This window comes from Leptonychotes weddellii, chromosome 1, assembly GCF_054177405.1.
Source record: "Leptonychotes weddellii isolate Sample4059 chromosome 1, ASM5417740v2, whole genome shotgun sequence".
NCBI classification, from domain to species: domain Eukaryota; kingdom Metazoa; phylum Chordata; class Mammalia; order Carnivora; family Phocidae; genus Leptonychotes; species Leptonychotes weddellii.
This window is the reverse complement of record NC_138369.1, coordinates 126,373,118-126,398,881: the sequence shown is the minus strand read 5'-3', so window position 1 is coordinate 126,398,881 and position 25,764 is coordinate 126,373,118. Positions and strand designations below refer to the sequence as shown.

General features: G+C 44.9%; 1 long non-coding RNA gene across 4 annotated transcripts in view; it reads left to right on the top strand.

Annotated features, from left to right (window-relative positions):
- The window catches only part of LOC115941221 (uncharacterized), a 34,317-nt gene extending 14,511 nt beyond the window's left edge, over positions 1 to 19,806 (top strand). For 3 of the 4 annotated variants that reach the window (XR_014148805.1, XR_014148804.1, XR_014148797.1), the window contains 5 exons: positions 120 to 247; positions 561 to 660; positions 9,807 to 9,945; positions 11,290 to 11,461; positions 13,680 to 19,806. This is a non-coding gene — a long non-coding RNA (uncharacterized LOC115941221). The remainder of the gene's footprint in view (positions 1 to 119; positions 248 to 560; positions 661 to 9,806; positions 9,946 to 11,289; positions 11,462 to 13,679) is intronic. The other variant, XR_014148800.1, reaches the window with a different exon arrangement.
- Positions 19,807 to 25,764: the final 5,958 nt, after the last annotated feature.

Genomic DNA, 25,764 nt, shown 5'->3' with positions numbered 1-25,764 from the left:
TTGTGAAGTCCATTCATAAGATGCACAAGAGGGATTCATCACAGAAAGTTCAATCTTTTAAAAAAATGGGCTTTCATAAATCCTGTGAGATGGGTGTTAGCATTATCTTGATTTTACAGAGGAGGCTTTAGAGAAGTTAAACAATGTGCTCAAGGTCAACCGCCAGGAAAGCAAGAGCACCAAAACTTGGACCTGGTTCTGCTGAAGCCAAAGTGCACGCTCCAGCCTACCCCGCTCTGCTAGCCCGGTTAGTCACCGTTCTTAACCATGTGTGATCGGAAAGCTCTAGCTACCGTCTTCCTGAGTGATCAGAACACTAGTAGCAGATCCATGAGGCAGACCCTGCAGGGGACAAGGCGCAGTGGTGGGACATGGGCCAGAGTATCGGACCGCTGGGCTAGGAGAGTCAGCAAGTTCGTGGGTGAGAGAGAATCCTTAATGGAAGCCAGAGTGACCATCTTCCTGGCACATTGGTGAAAGGGGAAATTGGACACTTAGGCACAGGAAGATAAAGAGGATGGTTGGTGAGAGAAATTAAGGTGGTTCCTTTCCCTCCTCAGAGACTGTCTGAGTCTGTCGCAGAGTAATTGTGAAAGGCTGTGGGAATTCCAGGACTATCAAGGAATGACAGTGGGTCCCGGGAAGATGGAAGTGAACCAGGTGAGACTCTACCAAAGGGTAGAAATAAGAATCGGGGGCCAAGCTTCAGGCATGGTAGAGCTCCAACAGGAGGAGGGCACTCCAGTGGATTGATGGGAAGGGATGCTTCTGCTTGTGTATGGCAACCTCTCTTACGAGCTAGCGAATGGATTATTCCCGTTAATTGAGTTGCCCATCATAACTGCCAATATTTTCTTAAAAACTGGGACATGGACAAGAGGAAGGAGTTCTCTCTGGTTTGGTGGATCAGATTCTCTACGACAGTGGCTTTCAAACTTTTTTTTTTGGATTACAATACTCAGTTGAGGAGTCCCTTTTCTATCACAAATATATGGCACATATATATATTTGAAACTGAAGCAACATTTCACGATACAATAGTTACCCTTCCTGTGCAGGATACACTCTGATACTTGCTTTTCTCTTTTATTTCATTTAAGCAAAAGTGCTGACACTTCTTACTAAATGGATTTCTCAATCCATTAAGGGGTCATGACTTATCGAGTGAAAAGTCACTGCTCTGAGGTGCACAGAACAGCATGTCCGCGGAAGCCATCATCAGGGCCCCTCATGGCCACAGTCCACGGCGGGAAGTGGCACACAGAATCTTTTCCAAGAAGACATTAAAAATAGGTGTTTTAAATCTGGTTAACCTCTGTCCTTATAGCCTGCAAGTAACTCCCCCGGTGGTGGATTTGGGATTGTCTGGACTGGGGCTCTGTAAGGCCAGGCTTGGAATCCCGTTACGAATGCGTGCAGACATTTCCCAAGTACTCTGTAAGTTCGGTCGTGCTCAGCCTGGGATAGGGCGTCATCCTCCACCAGCTTCCCAGGACCCCTTGGCTGCACACACAAAGAGAACCCGGCTTTTCTTGTTTGGGCCTTAGCTCCTTCCTATTTGATTGAATTTGAAGAGGAACTGTTTGCCTTTGGCTGCACATCCTGAATCATAATCAGGATGCTGCTGGCGCAGAAAACCTGCTCCCACCCTTGCCTGAAATAACGGAACAGGGAAGTAGGGTTCCTCCCCTCTCCAGCCTTAAAGAAAGAGGCTCATAATTTATAGTGTGCTGGTAATACATCAAAAGTCAATCCAGTCACTCACAGTAAAATCAAGGCGGGCAGAACAATGAATATAAAGTGAGATTAAAACACCTCATTAAAGGAACACATTGTTCAGTTGACACCAGAATAGAGATCCTTACATATTTGTTAGCCAGAGTCCAGGGGCCTTCAAAGATGCTTCCCTGTCCATGGGGTATGAGAAAGGTAGAAGGCCACACCCTCAGCTTTTTCAATCCTTCAGCAAATATGCTTTTCTTAGACTATTCTTCAGGGACAGTGCTACGAGGGTATATTCATTCCCTAAGGCTACTGTAACAAATCACCACAAACTGGGGAGGCTTAAAACAACAGAAATGTCTTCCCTCACAGTTCTGGAAGCTAGAAGTCTGGGAACAAGGTGTTGGCAGGGCCACCCTCCCTCCAAAGTCTCTAGAGGAGACTCTTCCCTTGTCTCCTTCAGCCTCTGGTGGCTCCAGGCGTTCCTTGGCTTGTGGGCACATCCCTGGGGTCTGTGCCCCCAGCTTCGTATGGACCCTCTGCTTCCTGAGTGTCTCTCCTCTGTGTGTCTCTTATGAGGATACTTGACATTGGATTTAGGGCCCACCTGGATAATCCAGGCTAATCTCATCTGGAGATCCTTAATTCAATTACATTTGTGAGGATCCTTTTTTCAAATAAGACTGCATTCATAGGTCCTGGGGCTTAGGACCTGGACATATCTTTTGGGGGTCACCATTCGACCCACTGTGGGGTACAGTGTTGAAAAGGACAGGGTTGTTGTTCTCAAGGAGCTCAGTCTAGTGGGGGAGGCAAATAATGGAAGAACAACGTCAAAAGAACAAGCACAGACAAGCTATGTTGCAAGTGCTGGGGGGATCTGAGGAGAATTTACGTGCGGAGTTGACGTGGAGGTTATGGCAGGGCAGGGATGGGTGTGCTTTTTTTTTTTTTTTTAACCTTTGAACTCTACAATTTCCTGGCATTTGGAAATCACTGTAGAAAGCCATCAGGTTGAAAAAACAAGTGCAGTTTGAATAGAGAGGATTAACACCGGCCTAGTCAGATTTCTTGGGTCTGGCTAAGTTCAGCCAAGCCTGTCAGTTGTCGTGAGGTGTGGGAGAATTGGCAGGAAGATGAGAGGAAGCTGAAGACCAGGAACTGGGGGGAGATTACTGATGGCTCCTTCGCTGGGCGGTGCGGACCTGGACACCATGAAATGGGTCATTGGCTTTGTCTGTGACGGAGAATGTAGAAGAGGTGCATTTGTGGCCGCCCTGCAGCCCAGGTCAGAGCCTGCGGGCCCTGGACGGGATGCCACTGGACGGGATGCCACCAGCCGGGCAGCTGCCCTGCTGAGTCTCCTCCTTTGCTGTAAGGACTTGGGCCACATGCTCTCTCTGGACCTGGTGTGGTGGGCATGGAAGCTCCTGCCCAGAGATCTGCCGAGACACAGGACACGGATGCTTTTGCTCACTTCTCTTTCCCGGGCAACATCTCTACAGTCTTTCTGAACATCACCTGCAGCTCTTTGCCCTCTCCTAGGACTTTAGCTTCTTCATGACTTCTTATTATATGAAAAAGGTTTATGAGAATAGATACTACACAATTATTGTTAATATTCTTGGGTGTAATTTGTTTGTTGTTATGGAGAAGAACATATTCCTTTTTTTAAAGATTTATTTTAGAGAGAGCGGGGTGGGGGAGGGGCAGAGGGAGACGGAAAGAGAGAACCTCAAGCAGACTCCCCACCGAGCTCAGAGCCCAATGCGGGGCACGATCCCACGCAGAGATCATCCCACCTGAGCCAAAACCAAGAGCCAGACACTCAAACACTGAGCCACCCAGGCGCCCCAGAACATCTTTATTCTTAAGGAATACATGCTGAAGTGTTTATGGGTGATGTGTTATAATGTTTATAATTTTCAAATGCTTCAGTGAATGTGTAAATAAACGTAATATGACAAAAATGTCAAGAACTGCTAAATCTAAGTGGAACGTGTATGGATGTTCATTGTTCTATTCTTTCAGTTTTTCTCAGTGCTTGAACGTAATCCTAATTCAAAACTTGGGGAAGATTGAAAGAAGAAAATTCTTGGTGTAGAATTTCTTGATCTGTGTTTCATGGATTCCAGGGAAGAAGTGGATGGGTATCAAGGATTAGGAAGCTTCTAAATTTATATGTAAACTTCTGAGGTGTGGTGTGCGTGTGTGTATGTGTGTGTGTGTGTTTCTGTCCTCATTGTGGGGAAAGGCTTATTGTTTGTGGCTCTCCACTGATTCTCAAATGAGTCTATGACTCCTCTTCCCCAAAGTTAAACACCGTTGCTTAAAACTAGAAATAAGTTTGCATGCATTATACCTTTTGTAAATGGATACAAACAGCCAAACAGAGTCTGTTGCACCTGTATCATTAGTCCTTTGTTGAAAAATTTGAGCTAAGTTATAAAGACATTATATATTATGATCCCCTTATATTCCTTAACTCATTGCTTGATTTTTCTTTGTTTGAGTAAAATATGGTGGACATACAATGTTATATAAGTTTCAGGTGTACAACATAGTGATTCAACAATTATATACATTATGAAGTACTCACCCAAGATAAGTGTAGTTACCATCTGTCAGCATACGATGTTATTACAATATTATTGACTATATTCCCTATACTGTGCTTTTCATCCCTGTGACTTACTTACTTTATAACTGGAAGTTTGTACCTCTTAAATTGCTTCACCTATTTCTCTCTCCGGCACTCCCTCTTGATTTTTCTTAATTAGTTCTTTTCCTATCATTGTTGAATTCTTAGACTTTTCCACAAGTTTAAAATACTGGTTGCCAACATGGGCAAATCTCTTTTCCCTTGCCCTAATTTAAAACTGAAACAAATTTTGTATCTTTCTATATTATAAAAATAACAGACTTACTGTATTCAACTTGTAAAATACAGGAATATATAAAGAAGGAAATAAAATTTCCATTAAGTCATGCTCCAGAGGTAACCACTATTAGTATTTTGATGTATTTCAGGCTTTTCGGATATATGCGTATATGTGAAACAAAATCGAGTAAGACTGAATGTGCAGGTTTATATTATGCAAAAAAGAACATTTCAAATTTCTTTACATTTTAATGTTTCCCAAATTTTTATAAAGAAACATTTGAATGGATTTTTCCAGGCTATGTATTAAATATGGTGGTTCAAATCCACATTTTAGATTTTAGTGAAGACACCGTTCCCTTGAAATATCTTATCTCTTCTGAATACTTACTACCTTTAGTAATATTATTAATGTTAAGTGCCTAGAGTTAAATTTATTTTGCTCCGTAGAGTTGCCCTCCTGAGATGGGTAAGAAACCAATTTTTAAGTCCATACTGGTTATTGAGGATGGAACCAGGACAGGGGGTAGGGATACTTGAGTAAAACTCTTAATTGTGTGGAGCTTGCTCTTACAGGCTTGATATTTGGTGACCTCAGAATAGTGCAAAGGAGACGGACTAGGGATGCCTGCATGAACCTGCTGCCAGAGGGTCCAGGAGCTTGCCTGACCTCCTGATCCACGCACACATCTCAGGAGCCGAGGAGGGAAGAGGGAGCCCTCCTCTGACTTCCAGTGGCACTTAGTGAGGCTCTAATCACATTTTGATTTGAACCGGAGTTATTTGTTTACTTATGTTAATGTATGCAAAGCCCCAACAAGTGTCCTGCACTTGATAGGCACAAAACAAATACTGATTCCCTCCTGCCAAATAAGACAATGAGTTCTTGGGAGACGTTTGCGCTGCTCAGTGCCGTACATGCGAGAATGGGGCTTGTTTAGGGTCTTGAGTTTGCCTCTTGTTAGCGCTATGACCTTGGGAAGCATGCTTAATGCCACTGAACTCATTTTCTCACCTGTATGATAGTTCCCATCTCCTTGGGCTGTTGAAAGGATTAAGTCAACACGCTCCTGTAATAATGGCTGACGTTAATCAAGGGCTTATAGTCGCAGCACCATTTTCAGGTGCTTTCGGTATGACCGTCTCATTTAGCTCCCCTAACCCTGTGCGCTGTACTGGTATCCCATTTTGCGGAGAAGAAAGCAAGCGCAGAGAAGCTGAGTAATGTGCCCAAGGTCACAAAGCCATTAAGCAAGTGAACGGGGATTTGAACCGAGAAAGCTTATACTCTCCCTAGCATCTGTACATCGCCCTTCGCCTAGCACGTTGCCCATGGGGCAGTCAGTGCCATCCCCTCATTAGATGCATGTGACGACACCCTGGTAGACGCTCGCTGAATGACACCTGCAGGAATGGCTTCCCAGGATGCTGGGTGGAAGAGCACCGAAGGTGCTCCTCTCGTGGCAGAGAAAACGCGCTTGTTTAGAAGAGAGACACATTATATGAGCCTGACGTTCAATCCTTTGAAACAGAAGCTTCAAACTCAAACTCACGTTTGAATTACCTCGCGGAAGAAGGGTTGATCTGGTGCAGGTTTCTGCCGCTCCCTGTTCCAATCAGCTGCTGAGTTGGGCTGCTGCCAGATGGATGACTCTTCTCCCATATGCAGGAGGGCGAAGCATGAGGGTGTTACCGGGAACTGAGATCTGGACGGGCTTGCAGGGCTGGGCACCCGGCCGAGTCACACCTAAGGGGTGGGTGCTTGCCAGCTGCAGGGCTAAGCTATGGCCCCTGAGAGGCTGGGCAGGGCGGGCAGCTCTTTGCTTGCTGATTCCCTTGTCTCCCGGGGCAACAGGCTGGAGCAGGCTATGGTCACCCGTGGGAATGCTCCTCCTGAGTCAGCAGGGCCTGCAGTGCCCCAGGGTGTGGCCGTGTGGGCCCCTCACAGATGCCTTTTGTCACTGCGCCATCACGGGTTGAGGGCTGGAGCTGCAGGCTGGAAGCTGCTTGTTTGGAGCCAGAGTAGGTCCCCGGAACGGGTCAACTTTTAAGACTTTCCATTGGGCTGCTGGTGTTTGTATCAAGTATTTAAGATGGGGACATTTTGAAATGACCGTTAGTGTAGCTGTGCATGACCCTCAGACAGAGACTAGAGACCCTGGTTCTAGAATCAACTCTGCTGTGTTGTATACATTGGGAAGATCGCTTTCTCTCTTCCAGGCCTTAGTTGCCTCATCAGGAAAGTTAAAATAACTCCTGCCCTACCTGTATCACTGGATTATGCTGAGAACTAAATGATGTGATAAATGGAAAAACGGTCACTAAATGGCAAGGTGTTGCCCAAAAGCAAGGAGCCAGCCCTGCCATGCAGCTGCATCTGAACAGCCCCGCCTCCTTCTGGGTGCTCTCCTGTTCGAAGAGTCTCTGACCTGGGCCAGCCTTGGAGAGCTGGGGCTTGATTTCATTAAGAGAGATGGCTGGATTCCAGACCTGAGACGCCAGAGGGGTCTCCAAAAGGAAGGGATGCCTTGGGGAGCCAGTGCTGGAGGCCGTGGAGTCCAGCCACCCCTGCCCAGTCTGGGAGCTGCCCTCCATTTCCATCCGTGGTGGATTAGGCTCTCATTTTATTGAGGGGGAAAGGAAGGTTTCCTTACTCAGTGCCTCGGTGCTTTTAATGAGCTCTTCTGTTGTGGGGGCAATTGTTTGTGAGGGGCACCCTCCTAGTGAAGGGTTCCTTGGGACGGTGAACTGTCGTACCTATAGAGAATGGAGGAGGAGCCATGCGTTCAAGCTCAGCACCGTAAGGACCACAGTGAGGTGGAGAGGGGAAAGGAGAGATGAATGACACTAGCCCAGGGACGCCTCTGCTGGGCCCAATCTCCTTCCCATGGATTTTTGGCAGGAACAGCGCAAACTCTGGCTGATTTTGGGGCGGGCCCTCTTGTTCTTTGTGCGTTGAGATATCACTGCTGTTGCCCCAGAACAGGCTACGGATAGCTGCACAACGGCAGACAGGAGTTAGGCCTGGTGCTCAGTTCCAACCGGAGCATGGCCCTAGGACATTGGCCAAGAGAGCGACAGACTAGAGCTCACGTCACAGGAAGTAAGGGGATGTTTAGTTTGGAGCATTAGACTTGTTTTCATATTCTTGAGGACCTGACATAGAGAAAGGTAGCCAACTCTGTTAAGTCCCCAACTTTTCCTCCCTGCCCCTACTCTGCAGGGGAAAGATTTGGCTCATTATAAGAAAGAACTTTCTGTAAGTCAAGATACCTTAAAGTGGTGAGGCAGAAACTGGCTAGTCACATGAAGGAGCCCATGGGGGTGATGCAGAGATAGGATGGGGGTTGACTTTAGTCATCTCCCTCCAGGTCTTAGAGGCTGTGATCCCAAGGACTGATTGTGCAGAGTTACGACCCTGATCTACATGATGCCCCCTCAGCAGTGCTCCTGGAGCTTTCTCCATGATGAAAATATCCTTTAGGACTGCTATGCTGGATCTTTCTTAATAGCAATAAGCCTTTGAGGTGCTGTAAAGGTTCACTTTCCTCTGGTTTTGCTGGGAGGGGAGGATGGCCCACATTTGTCATTCTGGTTTCTGACTAGCCCCCTTTTTCATGTTTCTTGTTCCTTCTTTATTCTCAATTTGTTGCTCTTGGCACAAGAATTTGTGTGGATTTGTTCGTAACAATTACCTTCTGCCTTGAGAAGCATGTGGACTGTTTTAGGGATATTTTTATGAAGTCTTGGGCCGTATTTCTTATGGCTGGAAATTAACCAGAGAACTGCAAAAATACAGGCTTGCTTACTCAGCTTTACATCTTGAGGATGAGTCCATCCTGCCTCCTACTTCTGTGTTCTAGATCTTTGTGCCATATGTACTTCTTGGACTGGATCCTTTTTCTCTGAGAGGACTTTGGGGTTCCTTGCAGCTTCGTATTTTTATTGTCAAGTCTTCTGGTCCTCTTCTCACCTCCTAGATCCTGTCATTCTCCTTGATTCTCTTCTTTGTCACTTCAGTCCTTGCCTCTCCCCACACCCCATGTTTCTTCCATCTTAGAAATCCTTACTCCTGGGTGCCTGGGTGGCTCAGTCGTTAGGCGTCTGCCTTCAGCTCGGGTCATGATCCCATGATTCCAGGGATGGAGCCCCGCATCAGGCTCCCTGCTCCGCGGGAAGCCTGCTTCTCCCTCTCCCACTCCCCCTGTTTGTGTTCCCTCTGTCGCTGTCTCTCTCTCTCTGTCAAATAAATAAATAAAATCTTAAAAAAAAAAAAGTCAAAAAAAAGAAATCCTTACTCTTTGAGCTGAAAGTACCTGCTCACCCCAATGTTCACACCTGCTTCCTGTAAGGACTCATGGAGATCACGAATATTGGGTGGGGTTGAGGCGGGTGGGCTTCTGTTCCTTTTGAAATGGTGTTAGCCATTCAGGCTACATTCGTCTTGAGAAATGAACTCACAGGATAATAAACTCTAGCAAACATCCTTTTGCTCGACCGTGGTTGTAGAGTCCTGAACCATTTTCACATTTTCATCATTTTGATCATTTCCTGCAGACTCTAACCTAAAGACATTTCTGGTGCCTTTCATTTCCAAATTTAAAATGCTCAAGCCTGAGGAAAACTCTGAATCTTGAACGTGACTCCACAGAGTTGTGTTTGTTTCTCCAGGACCCCACAGTAACCGGGCATGGACTCTGCAGTGGGTTTTGGGGTAGGCACCAAGGACAAGGGAACTGGTGTGATAATTTCCTGCCGGCAGGCACTCAGAGTCTAGCCAAGGAGACTACCTCTGGTGTGCTAAGAGCCAAACAAGGAGATGCGAGTGCCCTGAGGAGGAAGGCTCGAAATCTGCTCAGGTAGCATTGATACAGGGGCAGTGGGGAAGGCTGTTCAGCTAAAAACGTGAAATCTCAGGTGGGTCTTAAAGTACATGAGTCAAACTTAGCTAGGAAGACAGGGCTGTTATGGGCAAGGAACAGCAATAGGAAAAGCAAGGGATTGTGAGAAGAGTGGTATGTTTGGGGATCGAAGAGCAGCTGCACATAAGTAGATGGAGTGGAGGGGATAGAAGTGACTGGAAGGGAGGAGAGATTGGGATGTCTTCTTAGAGAGTTCTCATGACAGGCACCATGTGATGTTTGGACATTGAGGAGAATCACTGACCTTTGCTCCCCCCGCCCCCACCATGATCTTCCTGTAGGGCTCTCCTGCTCACCAACTCACTGTTTGATGCTCTGAACATTGAGTCTGTATGTTTCTGGCTGCCAAACGAAGGACAAGCAGGAAGAGCGAGGGACCTGCCAAGAGAGATGCTGTCGGAGGACTTCGTGATAATCCAGGTGAGAACGGTTGGAGTGTCCCTGAAACAGTAGCCTCTGCCTAATGGGCTGTGTGTCAGCGTTGCTCCACTATGCCCACCGACAAGTGCCTGAGCTGGTGTCCAGCCCATCTCTGGCTTGACTCCTAGCCTCTACCATCACCCCTCACCTCCTTCACCAGAACCCATCTGCTCGTTTGGAGTGGTTCTGACTGAGGCCGCCTCACCCACACTCTCTGGGGCACTCCCCACAGGACATGCATGCCAGAGGCATGGCAGGATGGGTGAGTCTAGCCTCCGGTCCCCGTGGAAGAAACGCTTATAGGGAGACAGGGGTTCTCTGTGTCTCAGCCGAGTTTGGGTCAGGCTTACCACGGCCTTAATATCAAGTGCAGTCCTTGTTGTCTTCCTTGTTGGAGGAAATGGATTCATGTGGGCTAGGGAGACCTGCCTGCGTTTCTGTGAACTCAAAGGCTTCGTGCTCACAGCGTGGGTTGGCTTCAGACATGTTTCTACAGGCCTTTTGGCTGTCCCTGGGTAGGTTCTTGTATTACCTGACCCAGCTGAACATCTGCTAGTGTCATCCTCAGGAGCTCTGGAAGCTCCTGCGTACTCTGCCAGCTTCCATCTCCCAGGGAGGGCCTGGAATCCCAGCCCTGCCCTGTACACTTGGCTTCCAAAGGCTCAGTTTGCCCGAATGTTCTAGGTAGTTCTGCAGACAAACGATCTCATAGTGGTCAAAAACCTTTGGGAAGACCCCCCGGTTGAACAATGCTAAGTAGCTTAATTTACTGCAGGCCTTCTCAAACTCTCTAATTTACTAATATGTATATTGTGAGTCTCCCAGAGAGAGTGGGAGTAGGAATGGTCCATTTCCCACACTTATTTGCCCAAGGCACTTCCTCATGGTCCACTCCTTGCCATTGGAGAGGCCTCTCCCCTGGGGAAAAGGAGCTCAGCCGGGGTGGGGGTGGGGGTAGCCTTGTCTGCAGTCAGTTCTGAGGGCAGCTAAACTTTATCTCCTAGACTTTGGGGAGATTCATAATTAGGGTCAGCATCATCCCAGTTTGCCTGGGGTGGTCCCAGCTTGTATGGGTTATCCCAGTATAATTCTAATAGACTCCCGGACTTTGACTCTCAGAAGTGTCCCGATGGGGGAATAAATTATGTAGTCATCTTGACTACATAGCCCACTGCAGACCCCAGAGCCCAGCCACTTGGCATTTTGGAGCCCAAAGGGGAGCGCACTGTCAGGCTTGCTTCTGCCCGTATAACATAGTCTCATGTCACCCTCTGACTCACCACTAGCTTTCTGACAACCTCTGATACTCGCCTGTGGGTCCCGAATTCTTTCCCTTTTATCCAGCCACCGTATTCAGCCTCGCCCTCTCGAAGTGGTCCTGCAAGGGGGCTCACCGAAATCAGTGCTCCTGAGAGCTGCAGACCTCTGTGTCAGGGTGCCCTCCACAGTGCGTGCCTTCAGCAGTGCCCTTGCTGGACCTCCTTAGCCTGTGAACTTCTGAACTCTACATCTGCAGGTGTGTTGCTAACTTCTGTGTGTCATTCCTTTTCCTTCTAGTCTCCTTTTTATTCCTGCTACTGAAACAGCCATCTTCCTGCTGTCAGATGCTTTGACGGAATTTGTGTTAGAAAATATCAAGAAACCATTCTCATTTAGGGGGTGAGAGACATAAAAGGAAAAAGGCCAAGTAGGCAAAGCCTGAACCAAGTAGCTGATGAATTAGGGAGATTCTAGGATTTCTTGAGAAAAAGGAAAGAATTAGAAATTTTCTCGATTCTTTCGAAGGGGCAATGAATGGTCTATAGGATTTGATTTCAAATTTTGTTCACTTTTTTCTTTCTTTTGGTTACTTTTGTTGACAAATTCATTTTCAAAATGTTAGATGCTTGGCTTTCCAAGATTCCTTAGCTAGAGACTCAGAGTGGAAAGGTGACCATTTCTTAAAGAAATGTTTTCCTTTTTCTTTAACAAAGTAAACAGTGAGAAGCATCTTTAATATTTGCAAAAGCCTCAAAAAAATTTCACCAGCTAGAGATACAAAAGGAGACTAGACATTAGGGTTGGGGATCTCTCTTCTATTACGGGATGGTTTGGGATTTAAATCCTACATCCCTGAGTTTTATCTGGTTGCAAATGTCCCAAACAATAGGGTTTCCACAGTTTCTTCATGGATATTTTGTTTAATGTTCTTAAAGATGTCTGGGACAGACTCTTGACACCCTGGCTTTTTCTCAAAAAAAAAAAAAAAAAAAGTAACTATTTTGTCTTTAAATTTAATCCTTTTAAAAATCGCTCGTTACCAGAAACTAATATAACACTGTATGTTAATAATACTTGAATTTTTTAAAAATTTTAATTTAATTTAAAAAATGGTTCCAATTATAGATCTTAAAAATTAACTGCTCTTTTTTGGATAACCGTGTTGGCATCCCCACCCCTTCCCCCACTCACCCCCCACCCCAACTGCACTGTTTTACTTTGCCTTTTTTTGAGCATATGGAAGAAGTCTTTTTATTCTCTTAATTCTTTTGAAAGTATTATTTGTCTTTAATACTGTCATCTAGGCTTCTCTTGTATGTATGTGTTTATAGCAGTTTTTAGTTGCCTTAAATACCATCATTTTCAGCTTATCTGCCTGTTGTAGAGTCTTCATGATGATTTTCTCTGGCCAAACCAAACCAAACCAAACTAAACACAAATCAGAGCCCACTCTAAAAAATACAACAAAACCATTCCTGTGGTTCTCGGGAGATAACTAAACTTATTTCTTCCTGTTTTTTTTTTTTTTTAATATGCCTATCCACACATACATACATATTACATGTATACATATATGAGTGTATATATATCAGCATTTCATTTCAAATTTTACTTCAAAAGATGCTTCAGTCCTATTATGTAAATCTTGACTGAAAAAATAAAATATTTGTACCTAGACATTCCTATCAAACCTTGATTCCACAAGCTCTACCTTATTTCGTTGATTTTATTTTTAAGAGAGAAGGCCATTTAATTAAAAAAATTCTTCTTTTCTTTTCTTCCCTGCTCCCTGCCCCCACCCCTGCGACTGTCTCCTAGGACCAGGAAGTTTATATGTCAACAGAAGCCCTAATCAGACCCCTGACCTCCTCTGGGCTTTCAACCCAGTGTTTCCACAGAGGGATTAACCCCAAATACCAACTTGCTCTCAGAGGCAAAATTGTTCCCGAGGCGGGCATCACCAAAGGGTTTTCTTCTCTCAGGGCTTTCACATTCACCCTGCAAATAAGGTCTTCTCAAAGAGAGGCTTAAAGGCAGCCGCTGGAAAGCAAATTGCCGGGCAGGCTGGAGCCAGGAGGGATGCTCAGAAAGCTCTGGGCTCTCAAGCGCCTAGTCTGCCCTCCTCTGCCCACCCAGTGGCCATAACCTTCCAGATCCTCGGGTGCTATGGGTAAGGGCCCGGCTGCCCGGTCGAATAGTACATGGCCCTGTGAGTGTCTGAGTGAGTGTGTGTGTGTGTGTGTGTGTGCGTGCACCCATCTTTGGATTTACACACAAGGAGTCCTGCGGATGATGGGCTCAGGGCATCGAGGGAGGACACAGGCAGGGAGGGGGCTCTGGGGGCGGGTGGGGATCAGGAGTTCTTTCTCAGGGGAGACGTGAGCAATAAGAGCCAGGCCTGTTGAGCAGAACCACAGCTGTGTGCCTACCCCGGGGAACGTTTGCAAGTCATTCTATTTTATTCTTCGCTGCAGGTCTAAGAATGTCCACTGAGGAGGGAACGCTTTGAACCGGGCATCAAGCTCTGGGCCGGATTCCAAGTCCGCTCTGAAAACAGTCGGAGCTACCCCCGGTCCCCTACTTGCTGGGCAGAATGGCTGAGGGAGTGGCTCCCCACTTCTGCACGGTCCCCCGTGTGGTCAGCATGGCCCCCCTGCTCCAAGCCAAGGCACCCACAAGGCAAGGTGCTTTCCTGATGGCAGGACATCCTCTCCCCACTCAGACCCCCAACAATTTCTCCCCCGAGACACAAAGCATCTTTATTTTAAAGGCTCCACGTAGCATGTCCAGAAATTTCTCTTGTTATTAAGGAGGGGGTGGGGTGGGGAAAGGGCCGATGAAGCTACTTACTTAATAGCTCCTAACAGCTGTGGAAAGTTTGATGCAGCAGGAGCACCCAGACAGAAAATTAAAAAACTAATAAAGTCCTCAGTGTGGGGGCGCTGGCATCAGGACAGCTTTACTTCTCCAGACACCTAATAAAGAGACATTCCGGGACACTCACTCACAAGGGGAGTCTGCAGGGGTCACGGAGAACAGTGGAAAGCGAGCCATGGAAACATAGCAGTCACTCACATCGCTGCAGGGAAGGTTCGTGTGCTTCTCTGCTTTTCCCCCCCTTTTCTCCATTTTAGAAAAATGACAGGGTGGACTAAAAGGAAGACAAAAAAGAGAGAGAGAAAGAAAGAAGGAAAGAAAGAAGAAAAAGAAAGAAAAAGAAAGAAAGAAAGAAAGAGAAAGAAAAAAGAAAGAAAGAAAGAGAGAAAGAAAGAAAGGGGAAGGAAGGAAGGAAGGAAGAAGGAAACAGGAGGTCCGTTCCAGGAGCCCTGGGTGTACAAACCTCACTTTCTCGTAGACAGGAGCATGAGGCTGATGTTTGTCATTTTAGGCATTAGAGGGACAGGAGGTGATGGCCACCTTGGAGGGACACATTGACACGGGAAGAGAGGTGGTTTGGCTGCTGCAGGTAGCAAAGAAAGGGGCTTTGGGGAATTGAGGTTTATGAGGCTGGATTTTATGAAGTCCCCTCCTCATGGCTGATTTTCTCACGTGGATGTTTCCACTGCCATTACTTGGTCATTTTGGATCTGAGTTTCTTGGGGTCTGCTAGATTTTGGGGCAGTTGGTTGAGACTTCCGGTTTTAAGGGACATTTATGTTATTCTGTCTTCATCCCCAAGTCAGACTGTGTGTATTTGAAGAAAAAAAATGGTGAGTTTGGACAAGCAAGCCATCAGTCAGTTGTGGAGATATTCCATTGAGCTGGTGGTACCAGGCTTCTCACGCAGAGAATGCTCCAGTACAAAAATTGGAATGGAGCAGCCTGTTAAGGAAAGAGAGTAAAGTGAGATAAGTCAGAGAAAGATAAATACCATATGATCTCACTTATATGTGGAATCTTAAAAAACTGAACTCATAGAAAACAAAGCACAGATTGGTGGTTGCCAGGGGAAAATGAGTGAGAAAAGAAAAAAAGGAAAAGAAAAGATGGTGAAAAGAAAGAGTTGGTTCCCTTTTCTGCTCTGATATGGAGTTCAGGTTTTTTGAGAATGGCTTGGGTTGATGCTCACTGTCTGCACAATGTCCTGGCTGATCCATGATCTGGAGACCAGCAGCCAAGCGGTTTCTGGGGAGCCCCTCTCCCCAGCGGTGCTCACAACTGTGCAGTGTTATGTTTGCTTTAGAAGAATTGGTTCACGTTGTGCAAATCTGTGAAATGGCTTTTGCACATGGGCACGGAGCCAGTCCTCGTGCACAGTACCCCGGGGGCTCCCGGCGCGACAGAAACGGGGCTGGAGGAAAGGGATCTGGGCCCAGTCCCAGCCGGCTCTGCCACTCATGGGCAGAGGTTGCTCGAACAAATCACTTGCCTCCTGTGGGCCTCTGTGTCTTGTTTTGTGGGGTGAAGGCGTGGGAAGGGCCTTCTGAGGCCCCTTCCAGCTCCCACATGCCGTGATTCCGTGAGCTGAGAAGGTTGGTCTCCTGGCTCTCCTGTGTCAGAAAGAGAGCTTTTCTCCTGGCTTTTCATGTAACTGTGGCTTGGCAGAGACAGAGCGGCAGCCCTTGGGTGTGATGCAGGAGAGATTGGTGGTTATGTGAGTAAAATGAAATACGGGCTTTCGAACTTCTTAAGTCCAGAAACTCTTTCTTGGTCTTTTCTGTTACTTGGGGAATTTTTCTTAAAAAAAAAAAAAATAAATAAATAAAAAAGAGGTTTTTCTCCTATGAAGACGGTGTCACATTTCAGAAAAGAGAAATGCTGCCACGAGGATAGGAATGGGCTGGCTTCTAGTGGGTAAATCTCTCTGAGGGAGGCCCGGGAAGTTCTGATTTATTCTGGAAGGGTCCAGACCGGTGCTTCTCAAATTTCAAAGTGCGTCAGGAGCACTTGAGGGTCTTGTTAAATCCAGATTCTGATTTAATAAGTGTGGGGTAGGGCACGGGCTTCTGCATTTCCAGTGAGCTCTCTGGAATTGCTGTTGCTACTGTTGGCCCCGTGGGCTACACCGCAGACCTTCCCCGGGCTTCTCCGGAGAGCCGCAGATCTTTCGGGCTGGGAACGCTGCAGCCAGGCCCTCCATATTGGCGCTCTTCTGGCCTCTGGGTTTAGCTGAAGCCCAGAATAAACCTGCAGGGTCAACAGTTAACACAGAGTCCTGTCCCTCTGGAAGGTCGGCCTGCCACGCTGACTGAGAAGCCGTCTTTATGTAGGTTTTCCCTTTTGCCTCCTGACCCTTGAATAGGTTTTTTTTCTCTCTCTCTCTGTTTCCAGCATTAGGAGAAGAAAAATTGGACGGTGGGGTGAGGAAGAACGACGCATCAATTAGAAAGCTACAGTATAGAATTAAATGAGCCCCATACTCTGGCTCATTAACATTATATTACTTAGCAAGTCTAGAACTAGTGTTTCAGCTAAATAGAGAAATGTAAATCATTTAATACACCTTTTTTAATTGAGCCTCACGCCAGGGGCACTTTCCTAATGGCATTATGGCACCAATTACCTCATTAGGAGAGAAGAGCTGCTTTTATGACAGGTTTTAGAAATTAAAATGGCAGAAGGATGTCCTTCAGGAGGACTCATTCTGGGCTGAGCTGAGCTGAGCAATGAGCGGGGGCCAGAAGGGCACAGGAGGGCCTGGGCACTGAAGGCAGGAGGAGGATCTGTGTCCGGTCTGCCCTCAGACTTGGGGACAAGATCTGGATTCACTCTTCACGTGCTCGTTGCTCAAGAATGTAAACCCCAGTGGCTCCCCTACTTGAGTTTAAGTGAGATTCACTGGGGAGGCTTTTGAGGAACTCAGGTTCCAGGGCCCCACCCTGAGATTCTGACCCAGGAAGTCTGGCTGGGCTCCAGCCAAACCATACTTGTAAGAAGGTCCCTGGGCGGGAAGCTGGCAGATGCTATTTCTTCTTTAGAAATTGTAGAGAGGGTCCCAGTGACTTCGCCCCAAACCCAGCTGAGCGTATGCAGTGCCTCCATCACCTGGGATTTTCATCTTTCCGAAGAACAGATAAGGTTTGCGTGGGTTTGCTTCTTCGGGCACAATGCAGCCATTTTTTTCTTTTTTTCTTCTCTGCCTGTCTGGCTTGCTTGGGTTGGTGTGTGTGGTTGAGTGGCAGGGCAAACTGGGTTTACGCGTAGTTTGGATGCTTACTGGCTATGTGACATACGGCAGGTCATTGTGCCCCCGGGGCTACAGTTTCTTCAACCCCAACATGGGAGTGGTCACGTGGGAATTGTAAATTGTGTGGACATGCTATTGATCAAGACGCCAATTGTCTTTTGGCAACTTTGTTCTCTTCTCTGTGAAAGGAGAATGTTGCACTCAAATATGAATTCGGTGAGTCTAGGTAGCAAGTGGGCTTCTCTTTCTGGCAGCTTTACATGTTTTCCTTCCCTGTGGTAACAAGAACTTGAATGTCCAGATTTTTATGTAAATATTGAATTTATAGCAATGGTTTTGTAGAGTGTTCCAGTTTCCTGGGTTGATGATTAATGTGGTTTTCTCAGAGTGCCTTGTGTCTTCTCCTTCTAGCCCTGTTAATGCATGAAGGCTTTATGCTGTTTCTGCTTTTCCCTCTATTGACATGTGGAAGAGGCAGCAGATGATTTCTGTGTTACCCCATAGGGCAGAAGAAGCACCAGCTGCTGACAGATATGTAGGGAGGCAGAGTTGGGCTTCAAAATGGAAACTTCCTAGTAATTAGAACCACTTTCCTGATCCAAAACCTTTGTCGGCTCTACATTGCCTACGATTCATGCACAGAGTTCTCTGCCTGGCTCTCCACGTCCCCATCATCTGGCTTTCGTGGGTTTTGCTAATCCTAAATCCTCTCTGCCAGTAACTTGAATCGTGTGGTCTTAACTGACTTTGGTGATGGTCACTCTTCAATTCACATTTCCAACCCAGATCCTGTTCTAAATTTCCAACAGCCTCCAGAGCATCTCCAGTGGGCTATCTTTTCATTACTGCAAATTCATAATGTCCTCATGTCCATCTATCAACTTTCCCTTCACCTCACTCATCTTCCCAACTCTCTCATTTCTGTTTGTGAAAGCAGGATCTAGCCCTAGGGAACCAAAACTGGCTTGGGAGACCCTGAACCTCCTCGTTCTATCATCTGATCTTTTACTAGGACCCGCCGCTTTGAAATATCTGAGTTTAACAGTTACAAGAAATCTTTTCCAGTTCTTATAACCCATCCCATTGCTTCTTCCTCTAAATCAACACTGGAAACCTCTCTAGACTTTATAGCTCCTGAGTCTTGCTAGATCTCCCATGTAGAGAATGGTTTGTTGGCAGCTCATGTGCAGATGGGGTTTGTAGACAGCATATACCAAATGTCAGTGCACATATGTGATGCCAAAGAAGCTTGCATGTGGTATGCTTTCATTAAGAAAAATACAGCTTCTACAATGAACAGAGTTATTGTCCTGATCAGCTCTACACTGACCGAAACACACCTGGGGTGCTTCCTAACTTACTGTTATATTATTGTATGCATATTACCTCTCTGAGCTATCAAAGACGTGGTCTTAAAGCTTCCTGTTACTATTACATTTCTATCAGTTTTCCTCAGAATGTCTAAGAATTCTTGTTTTATTTTTTTTATTGTATATTATGTGACATATAAAGGTTCATGACAATTATATTTCTTTATGAGCTGCTCACTTTGTCAGGATTTATCTAAATTTCACTTAAGCTTTTCATTTAAATTCTACTTGGATGGAGAACATTGTGATCCTGATTTCTTTATAGATTGTGCGTTTACATGTGTGATATATTTGCTAGCTTATCTTTCCTTATTCTGATACTTTCCTTTCTTTGTTCTAGGTGCTGTCTTGGGATAGCATATTGGTAGGTTTCGTTTTTCAAATATAAGAGTTTAAACCATTTATATTTATTGTCATGGTTACTATGTTAGTTTTTACTTTAGTCAAGTTGCTTATGCTTTCTGTTTTTTAAACTACTTTGTGCTCTTTGCTTAAATTTTTTTGTTTGTTTGTTTTTTTGCTATGCTGTTTGTTTTTTCTTTTTCTTTTTTCCCCTGCTAGTGATATGGAATGTACAGGTCCTATTTTTAAATTATATTCGAATTGCCTTGATAATTTAAAACACAGGTATAGGAACCTATAATTTTCTAATTATTGATCTAAAAAAATGCTACCTATCAACTGTCTCCTATGTAAGGTTAAGAAACAAATGCCCTGTTATTTCCCCCTTCTATGTAGTTCACTCAGTTCCCTATTTTATTTATTTAATCTGGGATTTTAGACCCAGGTATTACTTTTTTCTTCCAACATACTGTTTCATAAAATTTTTCAAACTACAGAAAAGTTGGAAGAATTCTACAGTGAACACTCCTATACCCAGCATCTCATTTCCACCATTGCCATACTACTTTGCTTGCTTTATCATGTATCTATCCATTCTACCCATCTTTTTTAAAAAAATGCATTTTGAAGTGAATTGAAGAGGTCAGAGTGCTTTGCCCTAAATACTTCAGCACAAATGTCATTAACCAGAGTTTAATAATTACTTGCGGTTTTCCCCCACTTTGAGGTGAAATTTACAAACAATAAAAGGCACAAAACTTTTGTGTGTATATTCATTGAATTTTGAAGACTGTATGCCTGGTGTTATTTTTTAACATTATTTTCTTTTTCAATAATTATTGTTTGTATTTAAAAACTCATTTACAATGATCCTTTAAAAATTACTTAGATGGGGGCGCCTGGGTGGCTCAGTTGGTTAAGCGACTGCCTTCGGCTCAGGTCATGGTCCCGGAGTCCTGGGATCGAGTCCCACATCGGGCTCCCGGCTCGGCGGGCAGCCTGCTTCTCCCTCTGACCCTCTCCCCTCTCATGCTGTTTCTCTCTCTCTCTCTCTCTCAAATAAATAAATAAATAAAATCTTTAAAAAAAAAATTACTTAGATGGTATATTTAGTTGCTTTGAGTGCTCACCTTGGGGGGTCCATTTCATCAAAACTTCTCCTTTCTTATTTTGATTCATTTCTCAATTGGTGGGAGTATAATTTAAGTACTTTTTTCAGAAAGGATGTGAGGGATGTACTTTTTAGGAGTCTTTGAGTAGCTGAAAATTTTCCCGCATTTCCTTTAGACATGAATGACAACGTGGATGAGCTTAGAATTCTTGATTGGCAACTTTTACACTCAAAACTACAGGTGTGTCACTATTGTCATCTGATGTTTGTTATAGGACTGAGGCTAGCCTGCTTTTTTTTTTTTTCCCCTGCCTGGATAATTGTGAAATTCTTCTATTTTTCTTGAACTTGAATATATCTTGTAGTAGAAGTCTTTGAGGTAATTTTGCGGGATACTCAGTGAGATCTTTTGATCTGCAAATATGCATGTTTTATTCAGTTATGGCAGAGGTTGGTAGTGGTTCCCCCAATCCATATTTTCCTTCTTACTAACATAATTCTTGATTTTCATGTGGGCACATGGCTGCTTGGAATAGAAATTATATTTCCCAGACTCTTTTAAGTTTGGTGTTGCGTTTCTGTCACAGGAGACTGATGGATCCTTATGGATATATGAGCTCAGGAAAGTTTTCTTCTTTTATGTTTTTGTTTATTTTCTTTGTTTTATTTATTCTGTTCTCTCTCTCTCTCTCTTTTTCCCCACCAACATCTCTGATCTATGATTTCTGTATTATATGTTCTTTACAACAATTTTTCTCCCATTATTTCAATCACCTCGTCTTCTTCCTCCTCATTCCATGGCAGTTTTTCAAATTTCTTTACTGTACCACTGATTTTGACTTTTTGCAGTGCCCATTCTATTCTTTATCACTTTTTAAAATTTAAATTTTTATTTTTTAAAAGATTTTATTTATTTATTTGAGAGAGACAGAGATAACGACAGAGATAGTGAGAGAGAGCACGAGCGGGGAGGAGAGGGAGAAGCAGGCTCCCCGCTGAGCTGGGAGTCCAATGAGGGGCTCAATCCCAGAACCCTGGAATCATGACCTGAGCCCAAGGCAGACACTTAAATGACTGAGCCACCCAGGCACCCCTTCTTTATTGGTTTTAATGAAAATTTTAATTAGCTATGGCTTTGTAAGTGTCTTTTATGCTCTTGTGAATTTTGCTTCCTCTGAGCCAGCACCCTTATCATTGCTGCCTCTGACCCTTAAAAATTCACAATTGCAAGGGGGCCAGTCAAGTTTGGTGGGGATCTCATAGTCTCATTTACTTCCTGTAAGCACTGCTATTTCTCAGGAGGTGGAATTGTGAGATGCCCCTCAGTGTCTTCCTGTCACCTGGTCCCACCTGCAGGGTGGGATGGGATGGCAGGGTTGGATGGGATGGCACCACACTTTCTACCATGCGGAAACCATATTGTCCTGTTCTTGTTCTCCCTTTCCCTAAAGCCTTTTCTTTTTTATTCTTCTCTGGGTCATTTCATTGGGGACCTTGTGTAGAAGAAGTTTAACATTTAACTCCGATGCGTTTTTACCCAGGACTCCGTAAAAGACATCTTTTAAAGTTTATCATATTGTGGGAGTATATATTGTATGCTGTAAACTTGTTAAAAACAGTCCTTGTCTTTGTGGCAGAAAGGTAGAGATGGAAGAGCACAGGACTTAGAGTCAGAAGACGTGTGCGTGGGCCCTGGCTCAGTTTACCTATAACCATATGATCCTGCTCCTATGCTTCTGCTCATATGCTCTCAGGTTACTCATCCGTACAGTGAGATTGGATTGAATGAGATCAAGTATTTGAAAGCATTTTTAAGTTCTTAAAAGCTAAAAAAAAGTGTGAGAAATGGCAGTCATTCTTTTGGTGTCCTTTCTCTTTTCGCATCTCATAGGCTGGGCCCATGGTATGGAAGGTATTCAATAAGTCCTTGTTGGATAGTTATTTGGAATGAATGTCCAGAAAATGCTGGAGAATGCCTAAGGAGACAAACAAGAGTGACAGAGTAATGGAATATATTTTTCTGCCTTTTTTGGTATTTATGTTTATAAGGTTTCTTTGAACCTGTGCTATTTTCTGAAACGTACCAGATTTTATCAACCACTTTCATATTTTCTCTCTGATCCCTCCTTCCAACCCTCACTGTCCATTCCCCCAACACTCAAAATTTATTGTAAAAAGGTGTTCTTTTAAAGACTTTTAAAAAATAAATGCAATTATCTACAGCTCAGTATCACTTTTAAAGTTGTCCCTTGATACTTTCTGGAGGCTGCAAAATATATTTAATTTCCTAACATTCTTGGAAGTCATCCAGTAAATGCAGGCAGAGAGGGAATGGCCAGGGTACAGAGGGCTAGGGGATCGCACTGTGAGTTGGCCAGTATCATTTATTATAGGCAATCCAGCAGGTGCGTAAATAACTCCTACTGGGAGGTTTTCCGCTCAGCTTCCCAAAATGGCTCCATTTCAACATCCAGCAGTGACGCTGTATTCTCAGAATTGGATTAGCTAAGCACTGGGCAAGGTAAAATCCACTGGACTGATCCAAGGGAAAGGTTTGCTCCTTCATCAACAGCATTAGTATGAAATAGGCTTTTGTGCATTAAAAGTGGTAGGATTCATCAGCTAATTGAGAAATACAGTTGTTTGAAGTTCTTTGAAAGGTACAGATGTACATTTTAGGTTATGTGGTTCCATGCTATATGTGTGGTTTTTGAGCACTTACTAAGTGTAAGACCCTGCACTGGGTGCTATGGAAGATAAAAGAGATGAGTGAGACCACACCTTGGCTTTGGGAGTTCACACATTGCTTGGGAGACAGAGGCGTACATATCATCTTATCACAGGACAGATTGAGAAATCAGAAATGCAAGCAAAATGCTGTTGGGTTAGAGAGAAAAACTTGGAGGTGCCTCTTGGTAGGAAAAGAATTCAAAGGAGGCATTCTTGCATTCATTTATTACACAATTGCTGAGTGCCAAGTTGGTTTCATGCACTATACCATGAACGCATAGAGGGTCAGTTTTAGTTGTTTAATCATTTACAAAGAATAAAGTTCAACAGGCAGAAAAGGGAAGGGAGGGCATTACAGAGGGCAGGAGTTGAGTTGAGGCTTTGAAGCTGCGTGGCAAGCCCAAGAAATGGGGAGGTGTTCGGGGTGGCTCTGAGCCAGGATAAGGGTATGGAAGTGCGGCGGGGAGGAGCTGTAGTGAAGGTAAGGCTGGAAGATAGATCAGAGCAAAACGGCAGAGGGCTCTGAATGCCCAGTAAAGGAACATGAGTTTTACTTTTTAATCACACTTTTATAAATTGAGTCCTTCTAAGTTTACCAGGACTCTTCCCTTTTAGGTGTAGCAGTTGGAAGTCCACTGGCTTGGAATCAGACCAGAATTTGAATTTGAGCTGTATCATTCATCAGTTGAATACCTTTGGACAAGTCTGTGAAAATGGGGTTTGTTCAGATTAAGTGAGAAGAGACAGGTGAAGGCATCAAGGACATTGCCCACCTTGAGTATGTTCTCAGTACAGGTTAGCTTCTTCTCCTTCCCTCCCTTCCTTTCCCTCTTTTCCTCCCCTCTTCCCAGAGGAGGGCTTTGATAAAGAATACATGTCATTAATACCACTGAGTCTCCAGCTTGGTTGCTACGTTTTTTTCTCAACTTTATCCCAGTGGTTCTCAAACCTGAGTGAGCCTCAGAATCCTCTGGAGGGCTTGTTAAAACACAGGTTGTTGGCCCCCACTCCAGAATTTCTGATTCAGTAGGTCTGGGGTGGAGGCAGACTTCTTTTCCTTTCTTTCTTTTTTTTTTTTTTTGAGAGAGAGAGCATGTGAGTGTGTGAGCAGGGGGTGGGGGTGGGGCAAGGGGGAGAGGGAGAGGGAGAGAATCCCAAGCACTCTGTGCTGAGCAGCAGAGCCCAACACAGGGCTCGATCCCACGACCTGAGCCGAAACCAAGGGTTGGACGCTCCACTGACTGAGCCACCCAGGTGTCTCCAGACACTTTGCATTTCTAACAAGTTCCCAGATGCTATTAATGCTGTCGATGTAGGGATCACACTTTGAGGAGCTCAGCTTTATCATGTTTTACCATGAGGCAGACTTTGTTGGTTGTTCACCCAGCTGCCATCCTTCTTGCCTGCTGAATCAATCTGGTAGCACAGAAATATTCTTTGCTTTGTCTCTACCTCAGTGCCAGATGTATAATGATGGGTCTACATCAGTCATGGCATATCTCAGCTCCCTTGGCCACTGATCAATCTGAAGGTGGGCAGGTGCCCCACAGTGTCTAAAGAGCTGCGGGGATGAATTGGCTGAGAAAGACTCACAAGGAGAAGGGCTTCTGCCCCTTGCCTGTTCTTCCTGAATGTGTACATGTTGCGGAAGCTACGGTAGTCATCTTGTGGCTAAGAGATGACAGGCATGAGGAGGAGAACCAACGTGGCAAGGATGTTAAGATAGAAATACAGAAAGAACCTGGATCTCCTAAGGCATCACTGAGGTTCACACCTTGAACCGCCTACGTCAACTTGTTTTACGTGAGAAAAATATACTCTTGTTTATTGAAACCACTGTAATCCATTTGTTGTTACTTGCAGCCAAACACACTCTTAACTGATACAACCTACTACAGTTCTGTGATGTTGGTGGCGTAGGTCATATTGACCCCATGTTATAGATGAAGACACTGAGGCTCAGAGAAATGAAGGTGACCTATAGTGGTAGAACTTAGATTCCAACTCAGGTTTCCTGCTTATAAGTCCTTGGTATTCTCCAGTGACCTATAGCTTCACCCTTCTACTTAAACCTTTCTACTAACCTATGTATTCCTCTGTTTTCTCTTCCATTAAGGAAGAAGGAGCTGGTAAGTCCCTATCTGTTCTGAGCTTTCCTTGTACCTCTGCTGTCAGCCACCTGGCTTCTGAATGTCATTATTAATTATTTAAGTGATTAACTCTGTTCACACTTCCTGAGCAGAGTTCATCTAGTTTGGCACCTACTCAAAGTTTGGCACTTTGGAGTAGGTAGAGATTAATAAGCTCAGGACTCTGTCAGAAGGGGCTCATGGTATGGAAATAAAATGTGTGCAAATTGGTGAACAATAACCAGCAATCAAATGATATACGGCTTACAGGAAAAGAGCAGACAGGAGACCAAAGGTGAGAGGGAGGACTTCTAGCAGGAGAATCACAGAAGGCTTCATGGTGGGGGTGGCCTGTGCACTGGATTGTTAAAGATCCAGTGGGATTTGGGGACTTCGACGGAATCAGAGACTGTGGGATAAAATATGGAGGACACTCTCTTAACTCTGTGCTTGAGAGGCCAACAAACTCACCCCTGAGATGGAGATAATACTTACCAGCCAAGTCAAATCCTGTGAACAATAGTGTGAAAGGCCCCCAATACTGAGTTTTGTCTGGAGTAGCTCCCGCACCAAACAGCTCACTTGCAGAGGCTTGACAATCTTTTGTGTAGAGGTTTGGGTGAAATGGTTTGCACCTTTGCTGGAAGGGGGTTGAGCCATATCCTTCTGAGGGATGGGGAAAAGCCGAGTTATCTGGCACTTGGGAGGGTTCCTGTGGATTCCCTGCTCAGAAAGCTGGTGGGATGTGTT